The 11395-nt window shown below is 42.3% G+C and overlaps 1 long non-coding RNA gene, 3 other non-coding genes and 1 pseudogene across 4 annotated transcripts; 2 read left to right on the top strand and 3 right to left on the bottom strand.

Moving 5' to 3' along the window:
* Window positions 1–29: 29 nt before the first annotated feature.
* LOC132374334 (translation machinery-associated protein 7-like) lies at window positions 30–3187 on the top strand (annotated as a pseudogene).
* On the bottom strand, window positions 2302–2383 carry TRNAL-AAG (transfer RNA leucine (anticodon AAG)). The gene has a single exon. It is a non-coding gene; the product is annotated as a tRNA-Leu (tRNA).
* Window positions 3188–3789: 602 nt separating the features above from the next.
* LOC132374497 (uncharacterized) lies at window positions 3790–5350 on the bottom strand. Its single transcript, XR_009505676.1, has 2 exons — window positions 5182–5350; window positions 3790–4036 (listed from the first exon to the last, which is right to left on the bottom strand). It is a non-coding gene; the product is annotated as an uncharacterized LOC132374497 (long non-coding RNA).
* A 2827-nt stretch (window positions 5351–8177) lies between these two features.
* Window positions 8178–8249, bottom strand: TRNAE-CUC (transfer RNA glutamic acid (anticodon CUC)). The gene has a single exon. It is a non-coding gene; the product is annotated as a tRNA-Glu (tRNA).
* A 486-nt stretch (window positions 8250–8735) lies between these two features.
* Window positions 8736–8808, top strand: TRNAF-GAA (transfer RNA phenylalanine (anticodon GAA)). The gene has a single exon. It is a non-coding gene; the product is annotated as a tRNA-Phe (tRNA).
* The last annotated feature ends 2587 nt before the right edge of the window (window positions 8809–11395 follow it).

Below are 11395 nucleotides of genomic sequence, written 5' to 3'. Positions count from 1 at the left end.
TACAGAAATGTCTTTCTTAGCTCCTACCCATGGACTGTAGTTTTATGCCCTGGGATAATTGCAGAGTAAGATTAACCCATTGCTCACAAGGTAGTCCTTCAAAAATTTCAACACAAAAGCTTCTCTTTCCACCAGGTAAAATATCTGAAATTTCTTCATTGCCTTTTCACAATGTTCATTTTAAATGTTCAGGAAATATAAGATTCCTGGAGTTCAATTTGGGGTTTCTTCCTATGGGATTGAGAGTTACTTGAGAGTTTTTAAAGCTGGTGTCAGGATCATAGCAATAGGAAGACAATGATCATATTGAAGATGGGTTGGTGAGAGTGGAGTCTAGACATCTTGGCCTTTGTTCCATTGGTCTGTTGTCTAGCCCTACACCAATGCAAAACTGCTTAATTACTATAGCTTTAAAGTATCTTGACATCTGGTAGGGTAAGTCCTACTGCTTTGTTATTATTTTTCAAGACTGACTTGGCTATTTTTGTCTAAGACTATACTTCTTCACGGATTGGAAGACTCAGTGTTATAAAGATGTCAGTTCTCCCCAAAATTGATCTATACATTCATTGCAACCTAAGTAAAAATCCCAAGGGTGCATTTTTATGGTAATTGACAAATTGATTCTAAAATTTATGTTGAAATGCAATATAATTCTTGGCCAAGGCGGGAAGAATGGGGGAAAGGGATAGTTAGGGAGTTTGGGATTGACATGTACACACTGCTATATTTAAAATGGATAACCAACAAGGACCTACTATGTAGCACAGGGAACTCTGCTCAATATTATGTAACAACCTAAATGGAAAAATGTATAACTGAATCACTTTGCTGTACACCAGAAACCATCACAAGATTGTTCATCAACTATGCTCCAATATAAAATAAAAAGTTTAATTAAAAAAAATATATATATGTAATTCTTGGCCAAGAATAGCCAAGACTATAAAAGGTAAAATTTTGTCTTTTACAAGTAAGTTTTGGAAAATATTTGTATGCCCTCAGCTCAAGAAAAGATTTCTCAAACAAGACACCTCAAAATTAACCTCAAAAAAGGTTAATTTTAAGGAAAGTAATTAATTTAATTTTCTGATAAATTCAACTAGATTAAAATGAAGAATTATTTTTTCAAAATCACCATAAGGAAAGTGAAAATACAATTTTTTCATGAAATGAAAAAAGATACTTGGAACAAATATACTTGGCAAATTATTATCTAAAATATTTTATGTTGAATCCCATGAATGGCCAAAGAGGTTGAATAGTGGCAATTTAACATGTTTCAATTTAATATAAACACTCCTATGAGTCAATAAGCAAAAGACAACCCAAAAATAGGCAAAAAGCATGAAGTATTTCACAGAAAACTGAAAAACAATGATGACCAAACACAGAAGAAGTGTCCAATCTCAGTAATTAAGGAGTTTTGACCATAATGATATGCTGTGAGATACCTACTAGGTTGACAAATTCTCTTAAATCGGGAACTTCCTTCAAAGTCCTCACGTAGAGGACTTTTTTTTTTTTTTTTTTTTGGTAGAGACTCAACCATATTTGGGCAATAACATCTATTACATGAACCCCACTACGCTTTAAGTTCCATGAAGGCAAGGAACTTGGAGCTGGCAGGAGGGAGAGAGGGAGATCGGGCGGAAACAATTTCCAAGCTAAGTCCTGGAGGATGAGAAAGACACGAGGATCTGCTCAGAGCAAAGAGAGCGCCCACCCCAAGTCACAGAGGTGTTGGATGCAGCTGAACTCGAAAGCGCCCAGAGGGGCGAAGGCACCTAGCGCTGGTGCGATGTGTCCAGCAGTTGCGGGACGAGGCGCTGGCGCTTTCCAGAGCCTCTTCTCAGGTCTGAATAACTAGGGTTCCAAACACAAAGTGCGCTGCAGAGAGGCTGGAGGGAGAACAGTATTTTGAACATAAATTATTCCTTCGGAGGCACTGGCAGGATATGTATTGAAATACAAGGGCTTTCCCAAGAATCTGACATCTATTCATTTGTTTGTAATAAAGACTGTATGCATAAAAGCACTTTTTGGTCGTGTTACTTGATTGCTGCATCCGCAGGGCCTAGAATTGTGCCTAGAATATACTGGCCGCTCAAATAGACAGATTATTTGAGCGGTTATTTTCGGTTGAGCATTGTTCTAGGGCAGTTATCTATGGCCCCTGGGTAAACAGAAGTCAAAAGAGGGGAAGATAGGGACCGACTTTGTAGTATGTTAGAACTGTCCACATTGGGCGTGAATAAAGGACGTCTAATACCAGGAAGTTTTAAGAAAGAAAAATGTACTTGGCAGCGGTGGGATTCGAACCCACGCCCCCGAAGAGACTGGAGCCTTAATCCAGCGCCTTAGACCGCTCGGCCACGCTACCACTTCCGGCTTGGTTTTCTTTCCACGTTTTCCCTTAGAGTGAAAGTCCTCCCCTTCCGACTCCCGCACACGTTTCCCATCCGGGACTCTTTTCTGGCGTTCTTCCCACTAATACTACCCTAGAACTTCTGCCTGGTGTTCAGCCACCACCCATCCTGACCCCTGACACCCTGCTTCCCCACAGCTGGGAGTAGGGCGGGAGGAAACCAGGGCATCCGAGACTCCCGCCCCTTTGGGCCGCGGGGCCCGCGTGGGTTTCAGGTCCGCCGTGGATGGGGATGTCCAGCCCGAGCCGCGACACAGCTGAGTGAGTCCGGGAGTGGTTTGGCCTCCTCCCGAGGGGATTCTAGGAAAGAAAGGCAACCCGACGAAAGGAGCAGAGAGCGCAGTCCTCAGGGGGACCACGGTCTCTGCGGAAGTGCCCCCAGGACCAAAGGCGTTGGGCGGTTCATTTTGAAACGCCAAGATTCGAATCATTTAAAAATATAGTTGCGGTCGGGCCGCGAAGGTGGCAAGAAGAAGCCCCTGAAGTAGCCCAAGAAGCAAGCTAAGGAGGTGGACGAGGAAGATAAGGCATTCAAGCAGAAACAAGACGAGGAGCAGAAGAAACTCGAGGAGCTAAAAGCGGAGGCCGCGGGGAAAGGCCCCCTGGCCACGGGTGAAATTAAGAAGTCTGGCAGAAAGTAAGCTGTTCCTTGTGTCTGAGGCTATGATGATCCTTAATTCCATTCCTGTTTAAACATCTGGATTCCCTGCCATAACATCTGTTGCCACCTATAGCTAGAATGAAGCGTTGTCTTGGAACCTACTGTACATTTAAGAATAAACTTTTGTAAAAAAAAAAAAAAAGAAATCATACAGTGGCTCATCTTGTCTTTAGTTCTTCTCAGCCATTTCTGCCTTAGCTATGAGACCTGCATAAACCCAGCCCAGAATCCTGCCAAAGTGTGTTCTTAAGTCTTTGTTCTATCCTGAATTGTTCCACCTGGAATTAAACCAACTCATTTGAAATGGCAAAATGTATATACATAGTTGCTGTCACAATATAATGCAATACATTGATAAAGTTGCTGTCTGCATTCCTCTTCTTAGGGCAGACGGTGGGGCGTGGGTCTCCCTGACCTAAAAGTTTTGGCTCAGACAAGGGTGTCATAAAACAAGAACACATTGTGCAGATTATGTCAAAAATAATATCTAGATAGAGAAAGTTAGCTAACGCTGGAGTTTCTGTTTGTTTTGGCATTCATCTCCAAGAAAGTCAATGCTGACAGTGTATTTATCCACTATTCCAGTGAAAACTGGGCTTTCTTACAAATTCCTATACTAGAGTTGCTCATATGGAGTTTATTGCATAGTGCATGGGCGTTCATTTCCTGTGCCTACTGTAACAAATTAGCGCAAACTGTGTGACTTGAAACAACAGAAATGTATTCTCTCACAATTCTGGAGGCCAGAAGTCCAATCTGTATCACCTCCCAAATCAAGGTGTCCTCAGAGCCAACCTTCCTCTGGAGACTCTAGGGGAAAATCCGGTTCCTTGACTTTCAGCTTCAGGTGGCTGCTGGCATTCCTTGGTTTGTGGCCACATCTCTCTAATCTTCAAAGTAGGCATCTACAAATCTCTCTCTGCTTTGTCTTCAACGGCCTTCTCTTTCTAAGAAAATAAAAAGTAAAAAACTGATTTAGTAGTATCTCATTATCTGTAGCTGCAATACTTTAGCAATTACCAGTGTTATTTCCTAAGGAGATTACCTTAGGAAAATCACTAAGAAAAAGGATTCTCAAGAGAGTAGAAGCAACATAGTTACCCTTACGCTTGCTAAAGCCTCACTTTCCCCAGTTTCTCCATATATCCCAAGCTAGGAGCCTCTTTTCGCACCTGCTGTGTCATTCTGAGCCCTCTCCCTGGTCCTCTCTCTCAGTCCCTCACAACAGCAGTAGTCTCCTCCCCACTATGAGCACCATGTACCCCCACCAGTTCTGGATCTCTGAGGGCAAGATGGACAGACTTTGATGGAAACTGACCACTTTGTGACAACTTTAACCCTCAGAGACACAGAATGGTACCCTCCTGCTAGGCGCTGACTGGTTCAATGCTTCATCAGCGTCATCTTGATCCATCGAAGGCATCAATTCAGAGACCAATTTTCTCTTTCTAGTGCTCACATTCCTACATGGTAAACTAAGAGGGGGGAAACAGAAAAATGAAGAAATAAATTGAGATAAAGTGACTATATCAAGGAGTGGGCATCAGGAGTCCACTCATTCGTTCAACAAGTATTGACCAAGTGCCTACTGGGTACCTGGGCACTAAGCTGTGCACTGGGTATTCAGCAGAAACACTTGACCATTGCTGTCCTCACCCTCAGAGCTACCAGGGAAGGCAAACATTCATCTAGTTATTACAACTCAGTGCTGCGAATGAAGGAGGGCTGGGTTCACACTTGGTTGAAGGAGCTGACTTAGTGTAGATCTGGAAAGGCCTGCTTGGAGGAATTTACGAATACGCGGAGGAATGCGGTGGGGCTGGGGGCTGGAGTGAGACAAGCCTGGCGAGAAGCGTAACAAGGAAAAGTTTGGGTGGAGGGGGGCCGGGGTCGGGATTGCACCTGCAACCCCTTCCCCACCCCACAGGCCCGCTCCCGGAGGGAAGACACAGATTCCTGAAGGAGCCAGGGGTGAAAAGTGGAAGAAAGGAGAAAGAGGAGAAGGAGAATGAAAAGCAGAGGAGAGCTTCTCCCAAAGCCCCCACGGTCCAGTCCGGGTGATGGTGGGGAGGCCCCCGTCAGCTGCCGCTACCTGACCGTTTCCGGATCTATGATTCTAACATTCCGAGAAATAATGTGCCCAACCGTGCTCCTCAGGAGGCAGTCCCTGCAAGGACTAAAGGCCTACGCCACACAGAACAAAGAATTTAAATGGTATACAAATATATCCCTCTTCCTGGTCCCTGGAGAGGCGCTTTCTAGTACCCTCTATCCAACTGCCACCTCAGTGTGTACTCTCTAGGAAGCGGGGAGGACTGCCTCTCTCGCTGGTTCTAGTTCAGTCTTGGGGAACCCACAGCTTCAGGCCGACAGTTGGGTAGGAGTGAGATTCGGAACCACCCTCACAGGTTCCTGGAAGTCGAACAGGGAACTCTGATGATCTTCTCTTTAGAGACTAAATTGATTGTAAAGCATTTAAAATTAGTTCCTCAGGACCGACCGACTTGAGAAAATTTCTGGGAAGCAACTATGCACCTTTAGGAGGTGGATTTGTCAGCAATTGCCATCGGAACATATACAGAAGTGTAATTCTAGCTTCACTGGGTATGGCCAGAAAGCTTGACATTGAAAACTTATGCCATCCCATCAGTAGCAAAGATTTTCCAAATTTTAGTTCAGAATTCAAAGAGTTCGGATTTCAAAGTCCTGAATGATCCAGGAGCTTTCACAATTCCGCGCTTTGCTTCCCCTGATCCCTTGTCCTGGAATGCCGGTCTCCTCCTCATTCCCTCTCAGAAATCTTGCTCATTCTTCAAAGCCCACTTCAAATAGTCAGTTCTCCACCCTGCCTCCGAATCTCTCTCCCTCTCTTTCTCTCTCTCTCTCTGTCTATCTCTCTCTCTCTCTCACACACACACACACACACACACCACCGTGATTTTCCACACTTTTTTTTCTTAGCAGATTACTCTTTCTGCCCAATGGAAAACTTGTTCACAATATCTGTCTCCTCCACTCATCCTAAGCACCACAAATGTAATAAAAATAATAATAACAATAAAATCATATGGATTAGGATAATAGTATGGCTGAGCACTTTTTGTGCATTACTCCCCATAGCAAATCTATGCAGTAGATTTTTTATTCCCTTTTTACAGATGGGAAAACTGGGGTTTAGGGATGTTAAGAGATAGGAGCGTGTCTTGCTCATTTTTCATCTTCCATAGGGACTAGTGTAGTGCAAACCTACCTTGGCCCTTAAGATTGATTTACTGACCCCCAACTGTTGTCCTTTTTCTTATAGCCATTCAACTTCTCCCTCCTTCCTCTTGTACTTATGTGGATTTTGGTTTTGTTACGTTTTTGCCATTTTCTCTCTGAGTTGACAAGTAATTAGGTAGCAGTCTCATGAGCACAGAACCTACTGTGCTAAAATACAGATTAGAGATTTTCCCCCCCCATGGAGAATAAGTAATAGCTCATAACAGAAGAATAAAAAAAGAAGTCACATCACTTTCAAAGAAGAGTCCTTTGTCTCTAATCCAATTAGGTTTATGTAGGAAAGTTTTAAAATTTAGAAAACCATTAAACACATTCAGGGGTTCTACCCAGACTCCTCCCTAAAAACAGACATATAAAAAAAAAATGAAGCAAAGGATTCTTGCTGCATACAGAGGAGACAAAATATGACATCACTAAAAGAGGATGTTGTTCAGGAGTGATTACCATCAGCCCTATGGGGTTGATTTCCTGTGAAACACAAAGCAGAAAGAAACAGAACAGCTTCAGTATATACAGAAATTTGACAAACTATACTACTTTTATATTTACGGCAAAACAAAATTTCTTAGACAAATTGATCTTACATAGGCGTCAAAGTGTATTAACTCAAGGAGAGTATTGGCAAGATGACAAAGGAGTGTCCCATCTCAAAGAGGTTTTGGAATTTGTGAATTTATATATGGGGGTTGGGGGAGAGCAGGGAATGTGCAATTAGTTAGAAAAAGAGTATTACTGCTTCATTTAACATGATCATAAAAACATCGTGTCCCCATCTGTTGGTAGAGTAAGATCAGGGTCACCATGATCTTTGTTTGAAAGCTTGTGGAGAGTTCATATGTGCATTGAACTTTTATAAGAAATGAGAAGGAAATAGTAAGCAATACTTCTGTGGCTGCTATTTAGACAAACTAAGTAACAAAGATTCGTGCCCCAATACTGTCAGACAGGAGCCGATTAGCACAAAGGCATCAAACCTTGTCAAAAGTCAGAAGGATAACAGAATCTGCTTTCTCTCAAGTAGCTGTCAGTAAATTTCTCAGGTGCCCATTCAGAGATGCTGAATACATCGTTTGCCTGTTTCTTAGTTTTTTGACAGCAGTTTTCCTTTAATAATATGGCCTTCCCCTATTTCCTCTCTTAGGAAACCCCAGACAAATTGTAAATTCATAGCGGAAAACAGGTGGAGGCGCTGTGGAGATGAGGCAGTCCGGAGACCGCCTTGATCCAAGGTTAAGTTACCGTTTCAGTATTTCTAGGCCGATCCCCCTTCTCCCAGCTGGATCAGTGAAACTAGAAAACCCGCCGGAGAGAGTGCGTTTCACAATTCCAGCCGCTCTCGGGAATTCAGAAACTCGCCGACAACCAGCCAAGGCAAACCTCCAGGAAATAACTTCGCGATTTCTTCCCTTTCACCTTCATTCGTAACTCTCTTTACAAAGTGTTATGCTAATCTCAACCAACTCCTAAAGCTAATCAGTTACCTCCAAAATTTCCTGCTCACTGAACCATCCAACTGAATAAATTAAAATTTTGAAGCATTCAGGATAGTGGCGAACTTTTTGGTCAATGTCAGGTAGCATGCTCATCAACAAAACTTCGTAAATAACTGAAATTTACATCATTTGTCATTTTGCGGCTGGAATATCAAAAACGTTGCAGAGTTTCTAGGCAGAAAATGCCTCATATGAAAATTAAAAGTTAACTTGTATACACTTCAACTTTTAGTATACACTTCAACTTCTAGTCTTATTTACAACTTTCCCCCTTGGTTTCGCGATAGCCGTGTAGGTGGAAAAAAAAGAGCCTTTCCCTGACCGGGAATCGAACCCGGGCCGCGGCGGTGAGAGCGCCGAATCCTAACCACTAGACCACCAGGGAAGATGACAAATGCCTCTCAAAATAAACCTACAGAGCTAATGCTCCATACGTACGAATGCGGCACTCCTTTTCTGACTATTCAATGAGGCAATGCAAGATCACATTCATTTTATACATGAACCTCCTGTTCCGCACCAACCAATAAAATCTGGACAAGGGGAAGATGTGGCAACGCCCAAGAAGGAGTAACCGGGGCCACGTAGCTGCATAGAGTCTCCTTCCCTGCTCCAGACATGTGGATTTACTCAGGAATAAATTGTAGATTTAACTAAGTCGTTACGGCAGTTCTTATGACATTAATTTGTAACTGTCTTCTTATCGTTCTCCTCATAAATTGGTGAGTCATTCGAAGGTGAAAACCGTTTTTAAATTTATCTTTGCTTTCCTCAAAGTGTTTATGATTCTGTTTATCAAATTTTTTATATTTAGTGAATAAAAAGACAGAGGATAAGTCATAAGACATTATTTGAAAGCGTTGTGGGCGGAGCCGAAATAGCTCAGTTGGGAGAGCGTTAGACTGAAGATCTAAAGGTCCCTGGTTCGATCCCGGGTTTCGGCATGTCTCCTTTCGGAGCTACATTAAAATACTGAGAGAACAGAATGCAAACAAGAATATACCGAAACACGAGGCAACTGTTTTCTCAAATTCATATAGGAAGACACAGAGGGTTGTGCAATAAAACGATTCTTCCAGTCAGAGTAGCCTAGGGATGGGCTTCTACATCTCACAAAATAAAAGAGGTAGATCCAAACGTGCAGAAGGAAAACCACTTTCCCTTCTTTGTAATATTTAGTGTGTATCTTCTTTCTTGGTTCGGGCTCTGTTCCACTTATGCTATGTTCCTCTTTCTTCAAACCTATCCCTTCTTCATTCCCATGGAATTATTCCAACAACCGTAAGCCAAAGTCAAGAGACCCCAAAGTACTCCTCTTTCTCCTGTTCATTTCTACTTCATGATCTCCCTTTCCCCCTAATCTTATTCTCTGCCAGCTTGTAATGCAAAGGAGACAGGTCATCCAGATAGATATGGAAAGGAGAAGTTTAATATGAGGAATACCAACTGCATTTTATTCTCGACGTCATGTTCCTTCAATAAATATTTATTAGGTGGACTCCTATGCAACTCTGAAGAGAAAGAGAGAGGCAAGGCAGGAGAACTGAAGGAAAGGTTCCTGGAAAATGAAGTCATCTGAGTTGAATTGAAGAGGTGGCTCCTGGCTGGAAGGGCGGTGGCGGGGCGGCGTGCGGGGTGCCTGGTAAACTGAGGCTGAGCCTTGAAGGAGAGAAGAGAGTCATGATATTCTTGTAGCTCCTTTTTCCCCTACCTCCTAATTTGGTAGTTCTTCACATATCCCAACCTCTTCCTTTCTACTCAGAGGCAAATTTCCCCTCATTTCCGAGGCTAATAGATATGCCATCTGAGCTTTTGACCCTTCTCCCAATTCCATTCTGCCCTCGTGTCTTTGATCTCTCTCCCTCTTACCTGCCTCTCTTCAAACTACAGAATGCCTGCATGTCCATCTTCAGACAACAAAAAAGAGAACACATGCCCTCCTGTCTGGCCCTCGTGCTTCTTCCCCAGAATCTTTCCTTCCAACCACCACCAAACTTGTTACAGGAACAGTATTTGCCTCCACTTCCTTGCCTCACCAGTTGCTTGTCAGCTGAGGTCTGCCTTCCAAACCCAGGAAACCATTACTATCAACTTCCCAAGTTTCTAATGCTTTGTCTCTTTTTTTGGCCCTAAATTTAATTCTGTGCAGGACACAAACTATTGACAACTCATCCTTCATGAATCAATCTTCCTTGGACCTTTTCTTCTCTGTACTCTCCAGCTGTTCTGTTTCCATCTTCCCTCTCCCCTAAGAGTCTAAGGACTCTTTAGAAATGGCTGCGTCTCAGTGTCCTGACCTCTGTCTTTTTTTAATTCAATTTTAAACTTATACATAATTGTAGATTCACCTGCAATTATAAGAAATAATATAGAAAGATCTCATGTACCCTTTACTGAGTTGCCCCCAATGGTGACATCTTGCAAAACTATAATGCAATATCAGGAGCAGGGTATTGATATTGATAAAGTCAAGATACAGAACATTTCCATCACGACTAGGATCCTCATGTTGCCCTTTTATAGCCACATCCACTTTCCTCCTGCCCACCCCCCCAACATCTGGCCACCACTAACCTGTTGTCCATTTCTATAATTTTGTAATTTCAACAATGTTATATAAATGGAAACATATAATATGTAACCTATTGGGATTGGCTTTTTGCACTCACTGTAATTCTTTGGAAATTCATCCAGGTTGTTGAGTGCTTCAATAGTTCATTCCTTTTTATTACTGAATACTATTCTGTGGTATGAATATACCACAGTTTGAACATTCCCCATTAAAGGACATTTGGGTTGTTTCCAGCTTTTTACTATTATGAATAAATCTGCTATAAATATTTGAGGATAGGTTTTTGTGTAAACATCAGTCTTCATTTCTCTGGGATAAATGTCCAGGAGTGCAACTTCTGGGTGGCATGGTACTTGCATGTTTAGTTTTTAAAGAAACTGCCAAAGTGTTTCCCAGAGTGGCTGCACCATTTTACATTCCCACCAGCAATGTATATAGCCTCATCAACACTTGGCATTGTTACTAGTTTTAGTTTAGCCATTCTGATAGGTATGCAGTGACATCTCATTGTGGTTGTAATTTGCATTTCCTCAGTGGCTAATGATGTTGAAAACCTTTTCATGTGCTTATTTGCCATCCATATATCTGCTTTGGTGAAATGTCTCTTTAGGTCTTTTGTCCAATCCAGGAAGAACAATTGTGTACAGGTTTTTGAGTGAGAAGTTCCTGAAAAATCTTGGAAGTTCAGACCTGTGGCAAATCTGTCTTGGATTATACAATTGTCATGCAATGCAATATAATGCAGCAGTATTTACAAAATGCAGTGCAGCCTTACTGTTTTGGGAAAGGCTGATTGCAGGGTGGAGAAATCCCCAGGATAATAAGTCACTAAGAAGAGCTTCTTCCAGTGTGGACTGACTACACCACCCTTCCCCTGTGTGCAAAACCTAAAGATAAAGTATACAGTAGTGTTAAAAAAAAAAAAAAAAAAGACAGGCCCCAAATGGAGTTATTTATGC

This window comes from Balaenoptera ricei, chromosome 11 (genome assembly GCF_028023285.1).
Source record: "Balaenoptera ricei isolate mBalRic1 chromosome 11, mBalRic1.hap2, whole genome shotgun sequence".
Classification (NCBI taxonomy): Eukaryota; Metazoa; Chordata; class Mammalia; order Artiodactyla; family Balaenopteridae; genus Balaenoptera; species Balaenoptera ricei.
The sequence above is the reverse complement of the archived record's forward strand: the minus strand, read 5'-3'. Positions and strand labels throughout refer to the sequence as shown.